A 17,328-nucleotide genomic window follows, 5' to 3' on the forward strand; every position below is an offset into this window, starting at 1 on the left:
AGCTGCGGGCAGTGTTCTGTGCCCTCAAGTCGTTCCTTCCGCCCCTGAAGGGCAAAGTGTTGAGCCTTCATGGGCAATACCCCCACAGTGTTTTACATCAGGAAGCCAGAAGGTACCAGATCCCTGGCGCTCTCCAGAGGCGCAGGACTTGTGGCACTGAGCCGTCACCCGAGAGATGTTCCTCATTCCTTTTCATCTGGTGGGAGTCGAGAACACCATCGCTGACTCCTTCAGCAGGGAGTTGTGCTCTTGCCACGAGTGGGAACTTCGACAGGATCAAGTGGACAGCCTCTTCCTTATCTGGGGCAGACCCCAGATCGATCTATTTGCGACTGCGATGATTTCCAAATGGCAGTGATTCTCCAGCAGGTTCCACCACCCGAGGAGCATGGGTGATGCGTTTCCTTCCTGTGGGAAGGCCGGTTCCTTTGCGCGTCCCCCCGACCTCACTTTGCCTTTCCTGCTGCGAATCAATCAACTCAAATGGTGCTGATGCAAAATGAGCCTTGTCACCCCGGTGTGGCCAAGGCAGATTTGGTACCCGGATCTTCTCAGCATGTCGGCGTCGCCCCCGGTCAAGCTGCCAGTGGTTGCGGATCTGTTTGCCAGAGAAGGAGGTGCAATCCTACAACACAACCCCAAATCGCTGAACCTGAAGTCTTGGCTCCTGCAGCGTTAGTTCGGAGGGTACGGGCTGCAGGGCGGACTGCAGGGAGGTCCTTGCCAGGGGCCAGAGCGTCATCGACTCTTCAGTGCTACGGGCACAAGTGGAAACATTTTGTAGCGTGGTGCTGGACGCAGACGATTAACCCTCAGATTCCTCTGTACTTGTCCTCGGCCAAGGTGCGACTGGCACATGCCTCTATCAAGGTGCATCTAGCGGCTATCTCCTGCTACACCAGGTCTCCGGGACAGGCTTCTCTTTGGTCTCACCGTCTAGTCAAGGAGTTCCTCAAAGGACTGTTTTGATCGTTCCTCCGGTGAAGGGCTCTGCCCCGGCGTGGGACCTCAACATGGTGATGACAAGGCTCATGGGGTCTCTCTTCGAGCCTATGCATCAGACCCCTTGTTCCTTTTGTGGAAAACTGCTTTTCTCATGGTCATCACCTCTATCAGGAGGGTAGTCGAGATGCAGGCCATATCCTGCAAACAGCCTTATCTGACTTTTCACGACATGAGGGTGGTGCTGCGGATGCACCCCTCTTTCATGCCAAAGGTTCAGTCGGAATTCCACCTCAACAAGCCTTTGGTGTTGTCTGTGTTTTTTCCAAAACCTTTGTCGCCGGCTGAAAGGACTTTGCACTTGCTGGATGTGGCTTGTGCGCTGAAGTTCTATGTGGCATGCACAAAGCGTTTCCAGACGACATCTCAACTATTCGTGAACTTTGGTTCTGTGAACCATGGGAAGGCCTTGCCCAAGGCTTCCATCTCCAGTCGAGGTGGCTCTCCGGCTGCATCACACACTGTCACCAGTTGGCAAACTGCCTGGCCGTCCGAGAGCCCATTTAATCAGAGCGATTGATGCCATGACAGCAGCGTTCCTATCTGGTGTGCCCCTGCTGGACATCTACAGGGCTACTACGTGGAGGTTCACGCACACCTTCACAAGATTCTACTGCGTTGACAGGGATTCCAGAGAGGAGTCCAGGTTTGGCCAAGCAGTGCTACACAACCTGTTTGCTTGATGGTGAGCCTGTTCCGGGGGTAAGAGTATTTGCTTCCATTGAGCCTTGCCACCTCCCGTGGTTGTTTAATGTTGTACTGCTATGTATTCTTTATTCATGAGCATTTGAATCCATGCAAGACCCCATGGTGAAGGAACAAGTTAATTACCTGTAACTATTTTTCTCCAGCATGTGTCTTGGAAGGATTCACATGCAAACCCGCCCTCCTTCCCCTCTGTGGCTCTTCTTGGTCATACTGCCACTTGACGTGCTACCAAATCTGAAGATGGCTGCCAGAGGGGCTTGGGGAGAGGGCAGTCATTGGCTGGGGGCATTATGACCCAGAGCACAGTGATTGGTTTATAGGAGAAAGACAGTTTGAAAGTTAAACAGTTTTTTCTTTTACAGAGGATTCCCAACCTGACAGGGAATATTCATGAGCATGTGAAACCATGCCAGACCCATGCTGGAGAACAATAGTTACAGGTAACTTGTTCCTACTTTTACGTCCTGTCCCCTTTCCTGCATACTGCATGGGCGTCCCTTCCAAGGGACGGGAGACGGAACCTTTTTCACCGGAAATAAGCCACCTTACCCTTTAAATTTAGAGGCACGCAGGGGTGTGGCCGAGGGAGCATGCGCTGCCCTGGCTCCGCCCTCCGACGCCACACCTCGGTCCCCTTTTTCGCGCCGACGGAAACGGGCAGAATTCACCAGTGCTCCTGGGTTTGGCTTCGGCCATGTAATTCCATGCATGGATACTGCTTCTTTGTCCTTTATCATTTAGGTACTTGATCCTCGGGCGCCACTCTCCTCCCCGGCGCATGCCGACTTCCACAGGGTTCATCAGGTTTCCATCCTGCAATGGGCTCTTCCAAACTTCAGACCCCACGCCCTCTGCCTACGTTGCCTTGGCCCGGACCACGGTTGGCAAGCTTGTTCAGCGTGCGGCTCGCTGTCTTCGAAAATGCTGAAAAACAGACTAGCCAGGTGGATGGAGCTCTTCCAGAAATCGCCTCCAGAGGACCTCAAGAACTTTGTGAAACACCGAACCAGGCCCAAGGAGGGGCCGCTATTTTCCATCGCACCCCGCAAAGGAGACTCCTTCCCAAGGCTGAACCCCACCCCAGCTCAGAAGGCTCGACCTCTAACGAGGTAGAGAGAAGTCCCCTGCCGATTGCATGGCTGAAAAATCACACAAACCTAAGGGTGACGAGGACAAGAACATCAAGGGTTTGACCTCCACACATAAATGAAGATACCTTACTCCCTAGTAAAGTTTCTGCTGATAAAGGTATGGATACGAGTGGCACACAAGACCTGACCAGGCAGAAGGGTAAAGGGGGAGAGGGTCCAAAGCATGTCACCCTCCACGCCATCTGCGATGGCCTTCACCTCTATGCCAACATACTACACTCTTCTGCCATGATCTGAAAGACATTGGTTCACCTCTCACACTCTTGAGGAAGGGGGCGATATGGACATCGAACAAATATTCTATGCCAAATCACACGTGTTAACCCCTTGACCAAGCTCACCCCTCAATGCCAAAATTAGTGGTCGATGTACGAGTTTACAGAAACCATGTCCAAGATAGTTTTTCATGTACAAACATGAAACCTTTTCCAAACGGAATACACCCAGTGATAAAAATGGGAACCGGAGGCTCACCCCCTAGGCTTGCCACGAGTAAAGTGCAACAAGAGGGAACCGGACTAACACCAACTATGCCCCGACTAGAACTTAACCCTCCACTAAGGAATCCAGTTAAAGAACTCCCTGCCCAGCAGATCACCTTCTGGGTTAGGCTCGACCTCTAACGAGGTAGAGAGAAGTCCCCTGCCGATTGCATGGCTGAAAAATCACACAAACCTAAGGGTGACGAGGACAAGAACATCAAGGGTTTGACCTCCACACATAAATGAAGATACCTTACTCCCTAGTAAAGTTTCTGCTGATAAAGGTATGGATACGAGTGGCACACAAGACCTGACCAGGCAGAAGGGTAAAGGGGGAGAGGGTCCAAAGCATGTCACCCTCCACGCCATCTGCGATGGCCTTCACCTCTATGCCAACATACTACACTCTTCTGCCATGATCTGAAAGACATTGGTTCACCTCTCACACTCTTGAGGAAGGGGGCGATATGGACATCGAACAAATATTCTATGCCAAATCACACGTGTTAACCCCTTGACCAAGCTCACCCCTCAATGCCAAAATTAGTGGTCGATGTACGAGTTTACAGAAACCATGTCCAAGATAGTTTTTCATGTACAAACATGAAACCTTTTCCAAACGGAATACACCCAGTGATAAAAATGGGAACCGGAGGCTCACCCCCTAGGCTTGCCACGAGTAAAGTGCAACAAGAGGGAACCGGACTAACACCAACTATGCCCCGACTAGAACTTAACCCTCCACTAAGGAATCCAGTTAAAGAACTCCCTGCCCAGCAGATCACCTTCTGGGTTAGTAACAGGCATCTAGTCAGAATAGAGACTGCACTCAGAATTTGGGCAACTGACGGAGTAGCAAAGTAGCGCAAGAACCCTTCACCCAGAGACAACTTTATCAATACAACTAGAAAGGGTACACGGCAGATGCAACTAATAAACTGGAAAAGCTGAAGATCAGCAGCCACTGCCACTAACCACTCAAACTGTTGCTAACAATTCAACCATCAACACTTTGCATACACCTCTCACATACTGCACCAAAACAAGCAGTACTCCTCAGCACAGCAAACTTCACAACATCACATAGCACACACAACCTTACACAACACCACATGACGTCTGCCTCCTGAATCTCATACCTAAGTTCAGTGAACAGTACATCGAACTGAAGCTGCCAACAGGAGGTCATAGCTCATTTGCTCTTTCTTACGCTGCTCCCACTAACCTACCTCCCCCTTCTTATGTTCACAGAACAGCCAGAGCGCTGAGAGACAAAGCAAGTGGCACCTGTGCGCAGTATGACAACCTTTAACAAAAGTACTTTAGATAGTGACCTGCCTAAAAAGAAATATAAATCTCAGGTTCCGGTGGATTTTCTCCCAGACCCTTTCACAGACCATGAGGAACTCTACGGAACTGCAGATACAGACTCATCAGAAAATCCAGGACCTTTATGCTGTTGATGACATAATGCCATCCCCGGTTGACGTTGACCTTCCTATTCCACCTACCCCCAATCCCCCCAAAGTCATTTCATCACCAACAGAGGATCATTTCCAATATTCAGACTTATGGAAGAGGACAGCCAGACACTTTGGCTTCTTCACAGTGGAGCCAGCTAAGGATGTGGTTTTTTAAGTGAACAACCTTGAAGAGAAAAGGCTGGTTTCACCTTGCATTCCTCTACTTCCATCACTTTACTCCACGCAACCCCCCTGACCTTGTGCCCCTTCCCCCTCTTGCATACACGTTGCTCCCCCTGCAACTGATCCTCCCACCCCCACGCGCTTGTGTCTCCACTCTTTGTGCGCTACCTTCAACTCGGGTCATATCCGTTCCACTGCAACTTCAGGCCAGGTGTGCTCTGTTTCCCTAGCCATGTGCGCTCCCTCGCATCATAGGTTCCCTCATCCTGTTGGCGTGTGCTTCCACGCAACCTGGCTGTGTGCGCTCCCTTGCTTCCCTAGCCCCGTGCGCTCCCTTGCATCGTAGGTCCCTGCGTCTGTTCTGTCCCCCCCCCTCCTGTGCTTCCCTTCCTTCCTTCCTCTCACATCTCAGTCCTTCCTTCAATCTATTCTGTACTGTTAATGTTAATGTTAATGTTAAAGGTCATTTGTACCGCGCACTATCACCACCGAAGTGGTCCCCTGGCGCTCTGGCGGCTCTGAAAAGGGGAGGAGGGGGGGTGGGTTAGTAGGAATAAGCTGGAAAAGTGCAAGAGAGCAGTGATGTGCTGTTGGCAGCCTCAGCCCGGTGGGTCCGTCGGCTGGGCTTGGGGTGTTTTATGGTCCGTAGTCGTCGTGTGCTGTTGTGCAAGTCTATGTGTGGTTTGTTTTGTTGTTGCATTGTTGTGAAGTTTGTGCGGATTGCTGCGTTTAAGGCGTGTGGTTGTGTTTGGTTATAGTTTGAGAGGTGTATGCAGAGGGATGGAATTGTTAGTTAGTTGGTTAGTTGGCATTGCTGTCCTTGCAATTGTGGGATTCCATCTAGGTCCGGTACATGCTAACAGTCACATTTCTATCTAGATGTCGCGCAAGCTAGGTTCATAATTCTAAGTGTGGTGCATGCTAAGAGTCACATATGCTAATAGTCACATTTCTGAAATTCTATCTAGGTGTGGTATTTGCTAACAATCATATTTCTATTTAGATGCAACGCGGGCTAAGTTTGAGAATTCCGTCCAAGTGTGGCACATGCCAACAATCATGTTACTGCCTAGATTTGGCGCAAACTAAGCTTGAGAATTCCATCTAGGTGTGGCATATGCTAACAGTCACATTTCTGAAATCCCATCTAAGTGTGGCATATGCTAACAGTCATATTTCTGAAATTCCATCTAAGTGTGGCATATGCTAACAATCACATTTCTGAAATTCCATCTAGGTGTGGCATATGCTAACAGTCACATTTCTGAAATTCCATCTAAGTGTGGCATATGCTAACAATCACATTTCTGAAATTCCATCTAAGTGTGGCATATGCTAACAGTCATATTTCTGTCTAGATTTGGCGCAGACTAAACTTGAGAAATTCCATCTAAGTGCGGCATATGCTAACCATCGTATTTCTATCTGGATGCGACGCGGGCTAAGCTTGAGAATTCCATGCAAGTGTGGCACCTGTTAACAATCACATTTCTGTCTAGATTTGGCGCAGACTAAACTTGAGAAATTCCATCTAAGTGTGGTATATGCTAACCATCGTATTTCTATCTAGATGCGACGCAGGCTAAGCTTGAGGATTCCATGCAAGTGTGGCACATGTTAACAATCACATTTCTGTCTAGATTTGGCGCAGACTAAACTTGAGAAATTCCATCTAAGTGTGGCATATGCTAACAGTCACATTTCTGAAATTCCATCTAAGTGTGGCATATGCTAACAATCACATTTCTGAAATTCCATCTAAGTGTGGCATATGCTAACAGTCACATTTCTGTCTAGATTTGGCGCAGACTAAACTTGAGAAATTTCATCTGAGTGTGGCATATGCTAACCATCGTATTTCTATCTAGATCCGACGCGGGCTAAGCTTGAGAAATTCCATCTAAGTGTGGCACATGCCAACAGTCACATTTGGTGCTTCTATCTAAGAGTGGACATGCTAACATTTAAAGTTCTATAAAGAGTGGATGTGTTAACAATCACAATTCTATAAAGAGTGGACATGTAAGTATTATGGCAGTCTATGTTCTTGGTAGGTAAGATAGAGTGGCGGGGGTTTTCTGGAGTAGAGTGATTGCTCTATTCCCCACCCATACCACACTCACGGTTTTTGTTGGTGTCTGTTGGCTGCTGGCTTCCTTGGCGTCCCCTGCAGACACCTGCAGACACATCTTGGAGCCGCCAATGTCGGAGCCGCCCTTGGCCTTGGGGCCCTTAGCCGCAGGGGCTGCCGGGCAGGGGGCTGCCCTGGAGTGTTCCTTATGGCCGCGCAGAGCACCAATCCGGTCCGGGGGCGGTGCGGGAGGCGGGCACAGGGAGTCAGGAAGCGGTGGGGCTTGCTGGGACAAGCAGTCGCCGAGTGCGCTGCACGTGCTTTTTAAAGCACAGGTAAAATAAAGATGGGATGCTCTGGGGGGCTGGGGGCCTGGGCCTACTCACCACGCCAGGGGAATTCGCAAATGGCGCGGGTGCGGCGAGCCAGCAGGGTTTTTAGGGCCTCTGTTGCTGGGTGCTTCCAGGCACCAATCCGGTCGCGGGGGCGGTGCGGGAGGCGGGCACAGGGAGTCAGGAAGCGGTGGGGCTTGCTGGGACAAGCAGTCGCCGAGTGCGCTGCACGTGCTTTTTAAAGCACAGGTAAAATAAAGATGGGATGCTCTGGGGGGCTGGGGGCCTGGGCCTACTCACCACGCCAGGGGAATTCGCAAATGGCGCGGGTGCGGCGAGCCAGCAGGGTTTTTAGGGCCTCTGTTGCTGGGTGCTTCCAGGCACCAATCCGGTCGCGGGGGCGGTGCGGGAGGCGGGCACAGGGAGTCAGGAAGCGGTGGGGCTTGCTGGGACAAGCAGTCGCCGAGTGCGCTGCACGTGCTTTTTAAAGCACAGGTAAAATAAAGATGGGATGCTCTGGGGGGCTGGGGGCCTGGGCCTACTCACCACGCCAGGGGAATTCGCAAATGGCGCGGGTGCGGCGAGCCAGCAGGGTTTTTAGGGCCTCTGTTGCTGGGTGCTTCCAGGCACCAATCCGGTCGCGGGGGCGGTGCGGGAGGCGGGCACAGGGAGTCAGGAAGCGGTGGGGCTTGCTGGGACAAGCAGTCGCCGAGTGCGCTGCACGTGCTTTTTAAAGCACAGGTAAAATAAAGATGGGATGCTCTGGGGGCCTGGGCCTACTCACCACGCCAGGGGAATTCGCAAATGGCGCGGGTGCGGCGAGCCAGCAGGGTTTTTAGGGCCTCTGTTGCTGGGTGCTTCCAGGCACCAATCCGGTCGCGGGGGCGGTGCGGGAGGCGGGCACAGGGAGTCAGGAAGCGGTGGGGCTTGCTGGGACAAGCAGTCGCCGAGTGCGCTGCACGTGCTTTTTAAAGCACAGGTAGCAATTTTCGTGAGATTTTTCTTGTTCTGATCTGAGGGTTTGTTTTTCCACAAGGATTCTGCCAGCCTTTTTTCATTCCGTGTTGATTTCAAATTGGGAGTAAACCACGAGTTAAAGTGAGCTCGAGATTTCGCTTTGCATAATTTTAGAGGAGCTATTTTATCTATCGCTCAGTTGACTGTTGAGTTGTAAAGCTCTACTAGCTCCACTGGGTCTGTGCTGAGATTAGTAGGGTTAGTGATGGGATGGAGAAGCAATAATAAATAGTTATATTACGCTTGCTTCTGGTTAAGGCTGCTGGGGCCAATTGGGAGGTAGAGTTGAGAAGAGGCTTGTCTTGAATAGAGAAGGAGATAAGATGGTGGTCAGTCCATGCACATGGTTCAATGGAAGTAATAGAGGTTTTGCAGTTTAGGTCAGCAAGCCAATCTAAGGTGCCACCTTTTATATGAGTAGGCAAGTCGATCCTATGAGTCAGGCCTGCCTCCGAGATAGTGTTAGCAAGGGTGGGCGCATTTTTGCATCGTTTGTATCATTAAGACCGAGGTTGAAGTCTCTGGGTATTAAAATTTGTGAGCCAGGTTTCGTATTAGGGGTGAGTTAGGCAGTTATGTCTTCCTCAAATGTAGAGATGGAGCCAGGTGGCCTGTAGAGGAGGTGCATAGTGATCGTTCGGGATGCTGACAGTGGTAGTTTTACTGACAGGAGCTCCCCAGATGGGAAAGTCGGATGCTGTGTAATCCTTAGGCCCAGTAGAGTTTTGGCCCATAGATTTTTAGCGATAAAGGCAATGCCTCCTCCTCTCGATGATTCCCTTTCTGTTCTAAGGATAGAGTAATAGGTGGGCCCTGCTGCTGGGTGGAGCCAGGTCTCAGTTATGGCTACAAAGTCTAACTGATTTACCAAGATGAGGGTGGCGATATCTGTAGCATGGGCTACCATCGATCTGGCATCGATGAGTGTGGCTCTGATCAATGGCAGGTTCTTATCTCAACAGTCTGGGAGGAGAGGTTGTAGTCGAGGATCAGGCGATGTAGTGAGGTTTGGGTGAGGTTTCGGTTTGGTCTCAGTCTGTAAGGGTGTTTGTGGGTTCGGTTCAATAATTTGCTTACAGTGAGGCATGGTAGGGGGGTATTATTAAACCTGGAGCCCAGCCTATGGTTTCTAATGCTCATTGGACAAGGTTGATTGGGCATAGGTTTGTAGGCAAATTGGTGAATCCATTGGGAAGGGGTTAGTGGGCAAGTAATGTTATTGCCTATGAGGCTCACCGGAGATGGCATACTCAGAGTGTGGAGCAAATGTGGCAGGAAGTATGTAGGTCTGATCTGATCTGACTGAGGTAAGGCCCGAGATCTGGTGATAAGGCGACTGACCATTCTGAAATACATATGGTTTAACTTCGTAAGAGCTGAGAGGTTAACCTTAGAACTGTACTGACACTCGTGCTCCGCTGCTTTTCTGGCATTACTTTGCATTGCCTGCATTATTCGTCTAGGTTCCTGTTGTGTTATGTGCCTTGTTGACTGTATTTATTAACTTTGTGTTTGCTCTCTATGGTTCTTGATATTGTGTTGCTATCCACGGTTTGTGGCATCACATTGCAATTGCCTGCATTCTTCACTTCTAGGTTCCCTGCTGACCTCTGTGTTTTGCTGTAGGTCCTGTATTGCATCTGCATTCTTTACTTCCAGGTTCCCTGTTGTGCTTTTGTGCTTTGCCTTGGTTCTGTACTACATCTGCATTATCTACTTTTAGATTCCCTGTTGTGCTCTTTTCTTTGCTGATGTTTCTTTTCTGCATCTGATTTGTAGGTCTGTTCCTATTCTTTGTGCGCCTCTTCCTGTTGTGTGTGTCCCCGATCCGCCCTCATGTCTGCCAATCTCCTCCTCTTTGATGGATGCTTCCCATGCCTTATCAACTTCCTTTCCTCTCCTGCTATCCCTTCTTGCTCTTCTCTCGCTCTCCGCTCATTCAACTCTGAGGGTCAGACGCTACTCCAAGCAGAGAAAATGGGGCCGATCTATCACCCCGGCTGGGGCTTCCCTCAGGAACACCGTCCATGCCTCTCTCAAACTTGAGCAGGACCATCTCAAGTCCCGGAAGCAGCTCGAGACCTTCCTTTTCATTTCCGCTTTCTCTTTCTCTTCCTTGCTGATGCAACTGACTGCTCCGTGCACTGGTCACCTGGTCACCCTCTGAACTCGGACCTTAAGATCATCCCAGATTGAGGTCAGAGTGGTTTCAGTTCTATGTCTTGGTCTGAAGCCTGATTGTGCAGGGCCAATGAGGTTGTTGGAATTTACAAAGGCGTTGAGCTGGGAGTATGCTATTCGGTCGATGAGTTTTGCAAGGAGTCTGGTGTTCGAGATGGGTCTGTAGTTTTTGGGGTTAAGGGGGTTGAGGGATGGCTTTTTAAGAAGAGGCTTGACACGCGCAATTTTGAAGACCTTGGGGAAGATGCCAGAGGTGAGGCAGTCATTTCATATGGTTCTTGCATGTTCTCCTGTGCAGGTAGATGAGAATATTTATTTTAGGACAGCAGAGGGGCACGGGTCAAGGGGGGACCCAGATGGTTTGCTGGCAGATAGGTCAAGAAACTCGTCTCTGCAGATGGGTTTGAAGGAGTCTGAGATGGGGGAATTGGCGGTTGGGGTAGTGGGCTGAGGAGGGGTTGTTGGATTGGTCGGTTGTGGGACGGGGGAGAGTAGGGACAGTTTAAGGGAGGTAGTCCTGTCAAGAGCGGTGGTGTAGAAGTGCAGGGAGAGGGAGTCTCAGAGTGATTGAGAAGGGCTGGATTGAGTAGAGGTGCAAGTGGGAATGACGAATTCAGATAAGATTCTGTGGAGTTATTTGCTGCGGTTGCCGCAGTTGAGAATTTATTTGTATAATGGGCTTTTTTGGCTTTTCAGCTTTCAGCTTTGTAGATACGATGGTGCAAGGAGAACATTGATCTGCTGAGATCGGTTTTAGATGCTTGCCATTTGCGTTCCAGTGTTATGCTTTTTGGCGTTCCTCAGGTGGGATGTGAACCATTTGGGGAATGGTCCATTGCGTGAGGAAGTGGGGCGCGAGGGGGTGAGAGGAGTTATTGAGCCAAGAGTCTAAACAGTCGATGGTTAAGGCTCTGTCTAGGGGAACGGGGGGTCGTTGTATGGGATCTAACAAGTAAGGCCTTGGCGAGGCCAGGAAGGATCTTTACTTGGTTCCAGCATTTGAGGACTTGAAGGGGGGGGGGGGGGGGGGGCTGCAGGGTGGCTGTTGGTGGAGGGTTGATGATGGAGAAGGGCATGACAAAGTGGTCGGTCCTCATGAGTGGTTTGGGGCGGGATATATGAATCGGGTCATGGGAGCTGAAAATTGCATCAAGGGTGTGCCCCATTGAGTGTGTTGGACTAGTCGTATGAAGGGAGTGGTTGAGCACATTAAGACTGTCGACCAGTGGATGGGTCATGGGGTTGTTGGGAATGTCCAACCAGATATTGAAGTCTGCAAGCAGTGTGAGAGAGGGGGGGATTTATTAGAATGGTGGCTACAGAGTCACAGGGGTTGTTGGTGAAATGTCTGTCATAACCAGGGGGTCTGTAGATGAGTAGGAAGCTGTGGGAGAAAATCGGAGGTAGCAATAGTTTAACTAGAAGGGATTCACATGCGGGAATGCATGTCTGAGATTCAATGATTGAGACAGAGATTTTAAGAGGACTGCCACTCCGCCTCCTCTGGATGGTCTATTGTGGGGAATGAGCGAGTAACCGGGGGGAGGGGAAGGCTTCATGTCCAACAGGTGCAAAGTTGTCAGAGAACCTGTTTTCGGTGATAAAGACTAGGTCGGGCTTGTTCGAGGACTGGAGGTCGAAGATGCTGTGTCGGTTTCTTGCTATGGAGCAGGCATTGAAAAGGATGCAGTTGACTTTGTGAGGGGATGTGGTCTTAGTGGATGTTATCGGAGTGGGGGCATGAGGAGCTTGGGAGATTAGAGTGGGTGTGGAACATTCTTGGATGCTGAGACAGGGTGAGGTGTGTTAGGGAGGGGGCAGGGTGTCAGTGGATTTTGGGTGACAGGAGATGGGGGTTATGTCGGTGGAGGCTGGGAAGAGTATGTGGGCAGAGGGGAGATGTGAGGGGTGTGTGTAGAGTCAAGGGGGGGGACGGACGAGTGGAGAGATGGTCAGTGTGTGAGGGGAATTAGGGGGGCTAGGAATTGGAGTGAGTCCGGGAGGAGTCGGGGGTTCTGGTGTACAGGGTGAGAAGTCGAGAGAGAGAGGTGGTGGAAGCAGGGCGATGGCAGGGGGGAATGCGAGGGTGTAGGGGAGGGAGAGATTGGAGGACGGGTTGAGGTAGGAGTAGTGAGTCGAGGCAGAGGACCTGTCTTGTTTTCTGTGTTTTGTGTGTTTTGGAGCTGTAGCGGTGTGAGAGAGGGTAGGGGAGTCAGAGGGAGGTGAAGCTACTGTTCTTGCGAGGGCGAGACGTGCTGCTTTCAGTGAGAGGAAGGGATATGAAGGGGGTGGCTTGTTGGCGGGGATCGATTTCGATAGGGGGAGAGGTGTCATGGTGAGGGGTATCATGGGGTTCTCAATAGGTGTCAGAGGGAGGGTGGAAGATGATGAGTTAGCGGGGGAGCAGGCTTCTGAGGGAGGAGGTGATTGGCGCGCAGAGTGCATCTGTGATTTTAGAGTTGGATGCAGAGTGGTGGTAGGAGAGTGGGCGAGTGGCGTCAGGGTGTAATAGGCTGCAAGGAGTTGTCTAGGGTTGTGCTCAGTGGGGAACAGAGGAGAGGGTCATGAAGGTGGGGGCTAGGTGCCGTGACAGGTGAACGATGAGGGGGGAGGGAAGGAGGGAAGGCTGGGGATCGGGATGGGTGGGAGAGGGGGGATTCTTGTGGGCTGGGTTCTCCATCCAGTGTTGGGTAGCTGGGGATTGAAGAACTAGTAGGTAGTAATTGGTGGTCGGTGTGGGGCCCTGGATGTACCACCTGTGACTAGGAACTGGACACCATGGCTGTGGGAGAGGGCTAAAGAGTTTGGTGTAGGGTGGTGGTCTAGATGAGGAAAAGGCGTCTAGAATTTAAGCAAGTAATTTACAGTACTATCTCAGGCAGCACTTATAGTGGGAATGAGAGATGGCAGTTTTAATTCCGTAGCGTAGGTAAATCACAGTGCCACCTCTGGGGGTTGGGAGGGTGGTTTTAGGATCAGAAACAGAGTAAATGAAGCAGGCTGAACCAGAATAATTCTCGGTGTTTGGGACTGGGAGAATACAAGACAGTAGTATCTAAGGTCCACTATCTAGATGGAAAAACAGGCTAGCAGGATGATTTCTCAGTGATTGAGACCGGCAGTATATAAAATAGCCAAATCTTGGTGCACTATTTAGATGTTAATGTTAAAGGATATTTGTACTGCGCACTATCACCACTGGAGTGGTCCCCTGGCGGCTCTGAAAAAGGGAAGGGGGGGGTGAGTTAGTGGGAATAAGATGGGAAAGTGCAAGAGAGCAGTGATGTGCTGTTGGCAGCCTCAGCCCGGTGGGTCCACTGACTGGGCTTGGGGTGTTTTACAGTCGGTAGTCGTCGTTGTGCTGTTGTGCGAGTCTGTGTGGTTTGTTTTGTTGTTGCACTGTAGTGAAGTGTGTGCGGATTGCTGTGTTTTAGACTTGTGGTTGTGTTTGGTTAGAGTTTGAGAGGTGTATGCAGAGGGGTGCGAGAACAGGTTAACTGGAACAATTTTTAAGTGTGCGACAGGCAGAAAACACTGTAATCTCTTGGGCCTAGATGCGAGACAGGCTAACAGGAACAATTTCTAAGTGTTTGAGAATGGCGGAATACAGCACAGTAGTATCTAAGGCACACTATCTAGATGTGAATACAACACAGTAGTATCTAAGGGGCGCGATCTAGATGCAAGACAGGCTAACAGGAACAATTTCTAAGAGTGTGCGACAGGCAGAAATCAACACAGAAATCTCATTGGGTGCACTATCTAGATGCGAAGCAGGCTAACAGGCGAATTCTAAGTGTTTGAAACTAGCAGAAAATAACACAGTAGTATCTAAGGTGTACTGTCTAGATGTGAAACGGGCTAACAGGAACAATTCTAAGTGTGTGTGAAAGGCAGAAAAAAACACCGAAATCTCATTAGGTGCACTATCTAGATGCAAAACAGGCTAACGGGGGCGAATTCTAAGTGTTTGAGACTGGCAGAACATACAGTATTATCACAGGTCAGTCTGAGTTGCTCAATAAAGGAGGACATAGGCTAACATTTAAAGTGATTGGATAATTTGTAAAGTGGTAGGGCTTCCCGGGTAGAGTAATTGCTCTACCCCCACCATAACCACACTTGCCTTACAGGTTGCTGCTGGTTGACTGCTGGCCACTGGCTTCCCTCTGCTGACACCTGCGGACACAATATGGAGCCGTCTCTGTAGGAGCTGCCCTTTGCCTTGGGGGCCTTTTCTGCAGGGGCTGCACGGACAGAGGGCTGCCCTGAAGAGGTCAGTTATGACTTGGGTGGAGAAACAATCAGGGACAGTGGGCGGGCTGGAAGGCGGAATGGAAGCTGGAAGGGATTCCAGGAAGGAGATGCAGGCACACGGGGGCCGGAAAAGATTTCAAAACACAATTTTTGGGCAAATGGGTATTCAAGGGGCACAGCACTCACCTGCTTGATTTAAGAGAAGGAGGCGAGCAAGGCTAACTCGGGTCGCAAGACCCAAACAACACAGGGAAGTCTACCAATCGGGGATGTTGGGTGGGCTGGGAGGTGGGAGGTGGAGGGGAAGCAGGAAGGGATTCAAGGAGGGAGATGCGTGCACGCTGGGGGCTGGAAAAGCTTAATTTTCCCACAGTCTACATACTGAATCTGTTGGTTGCCTCCGTGACCACAAGTCTGGCTTGAGAGCTGCCAGAAGCACAACAACTGCTCTCTTAAACACATGTCAAGACTTGCTCTTCAATCTTGACTCTAATCCCCCTTCCGTCCTCATTTTCCTCGAACTATCTTTTTTTTAAAATATTGGTTTTATGCACACAAACATTCCACTTTAAAACTGTGGATCAGCATTAATCATTTCCATTTGCTAACTAATTTCATCCCCATTAACTCCCCCGGCCCACCGTGCACTCATCTTCAGTATCCTCTTTCCAAGTTATCCATGCTCACCTTTCCTTTGTTGTCCGACTAATACTACTGCAAATCAAGTGCACCCTTTTCTGAGGCCACCAGATCAGCTATCAATTGCCTCCACACCTCCAATCCCCCCTCCTCCCATTCTGGGTTCCAGCCCCTCTCTTCCTGCCATACCACAGACTCAGCATCAGCCCACTTTAGCAGTTCCCGCCACCAACTACCCACAGCCCGTCTGCCTTGTGCTTTCCACCCCATTGCCATTCTACGTTTCGCTAGTATATATGCTAGGTCTTTAAGTTTGCTCACTTGTTGGGCTTGTTTTGGTCTTGGGAAACCCCCTAATAAACACGCCTTTGGGGATTGACATCCAGGGTAATGTCTGCTCTTGCCATTAACTGGGCTACTTCATCCCAGAATCTACCTATTTCTACACATGCCCAAAACATCTGTACCATATCTGAATTTGCCTCCCCACACTTTGGGCAAGACGGAACCTTTGCCGGGTTGAAATTAGCTAGTTTGTTTGGGGTCACGTATGCCCTGTGGGTCACATATAGCTGGATTTGTTGTAAACGTGCATTCCTCAACACCCTTTTGTGGTACCCCATTGCCGTTTTCCACCCTCTATCTGACATTGGCTTCCCCAATTCTGCTTCCCAGGATCGCCTCGTCTTCTCCAGGTCATCCCCACCCCTAGACATCAGCAACTCATATATACGTGAGACTTCGTGCCCTGCATCTGACACATCATAAAATGTTTCCACAATCTCATCTTTCTGTAGGGGCATCCCAGTCTCTGGCCATTTACGCCTAAGCCTCTTCATCAGACAAGTATACGTGATGTGTTGCCTCTTGTTCACTCCTGTGTCACTCACCAGCTCCTCAAATTCCATGGGCTTACCATCTCTAATTATGTCTCCTACAGTCGCTACCCCCATGGGCTCCCACCATCTCTGCACACTCTGCCTGACTTGTTGATCACCCCCCTCTTGCACCACTAGTGGTATCTGTGGAGAGTACAGTGTTACCTTACCCATCATGCAACATGCTCTGTAACATATTTTCCTCCCCAGCCCCAGTACTAAGTTCTGATCATGCACGAATCAGGCAACCTTATCACTTCATTCAAAAAGAACAGGGGGCTTTCTGCACGTAGCAACCTTGATTCCGGTGTTTGTTCGTCTGACAGCTATTTGGCCACGAATTGCAATTGACTGGCTATAAAGTGTACCTCAAAAATTGGGCTGTTTTATACCCCCTTGTTCATATGGCTTCTGAAGCTTCCTCAGTTGCACTCTGCACCTAGAGTTGTGCCATATGAAGCCCTGCATATACTCTGCAACTTCTTAAAGAACGCCTTGGGTATCTCAAACGGGACATTAGCAAAGTAATGTAACAATCTCGGTAGCACCACCATCTTAAGCAAAGCCGCACGCCCCATCATGGGCAATGGTAGCCTCCCCCAAGTAATCAAACATTTCTCAATCTTGTTCACTGCCTCAACCATATTATTTATGTATTCTATCTGACGGTCATGGTACACAACTATTCCTAGGTATCTGAACGTTTCTACCTTCCACTTAATCGGAAGCACCGGCAACTCATGTACCGGCTTCCCGGTGTATATACTCCTGTAGGGAACAGGCTGGATTTCCGAGATTAATGGTTATGCCAGACAGCACTGCATAACGTTCCAACACATCTAAAATATACTGTAGATTATCTTCTGGGTATTGTAGATACAGGAGCATGTCATCCGCATATAGCAAGATCAGGTGTCTGCCTCCCGGGTTGCTGATGCCCACCTCGCCATACTCCTCTCGTAAA

Source organism: Ambystoma mexicanum, chromosome 13 (genome assembly GCF_040938575.1).
Source record: "Ambystoma mexicanum isolate Mex_15411 chromosome 13, UKY_AmexF1_1, whole genome shotgun sequence".
Lineage (NCBI taxonomy): Eukaryota > Metazoa > Chordata > Amphibia > Caudata > Ambystomatidae > Ambystoma > Ambystoma mexicanum.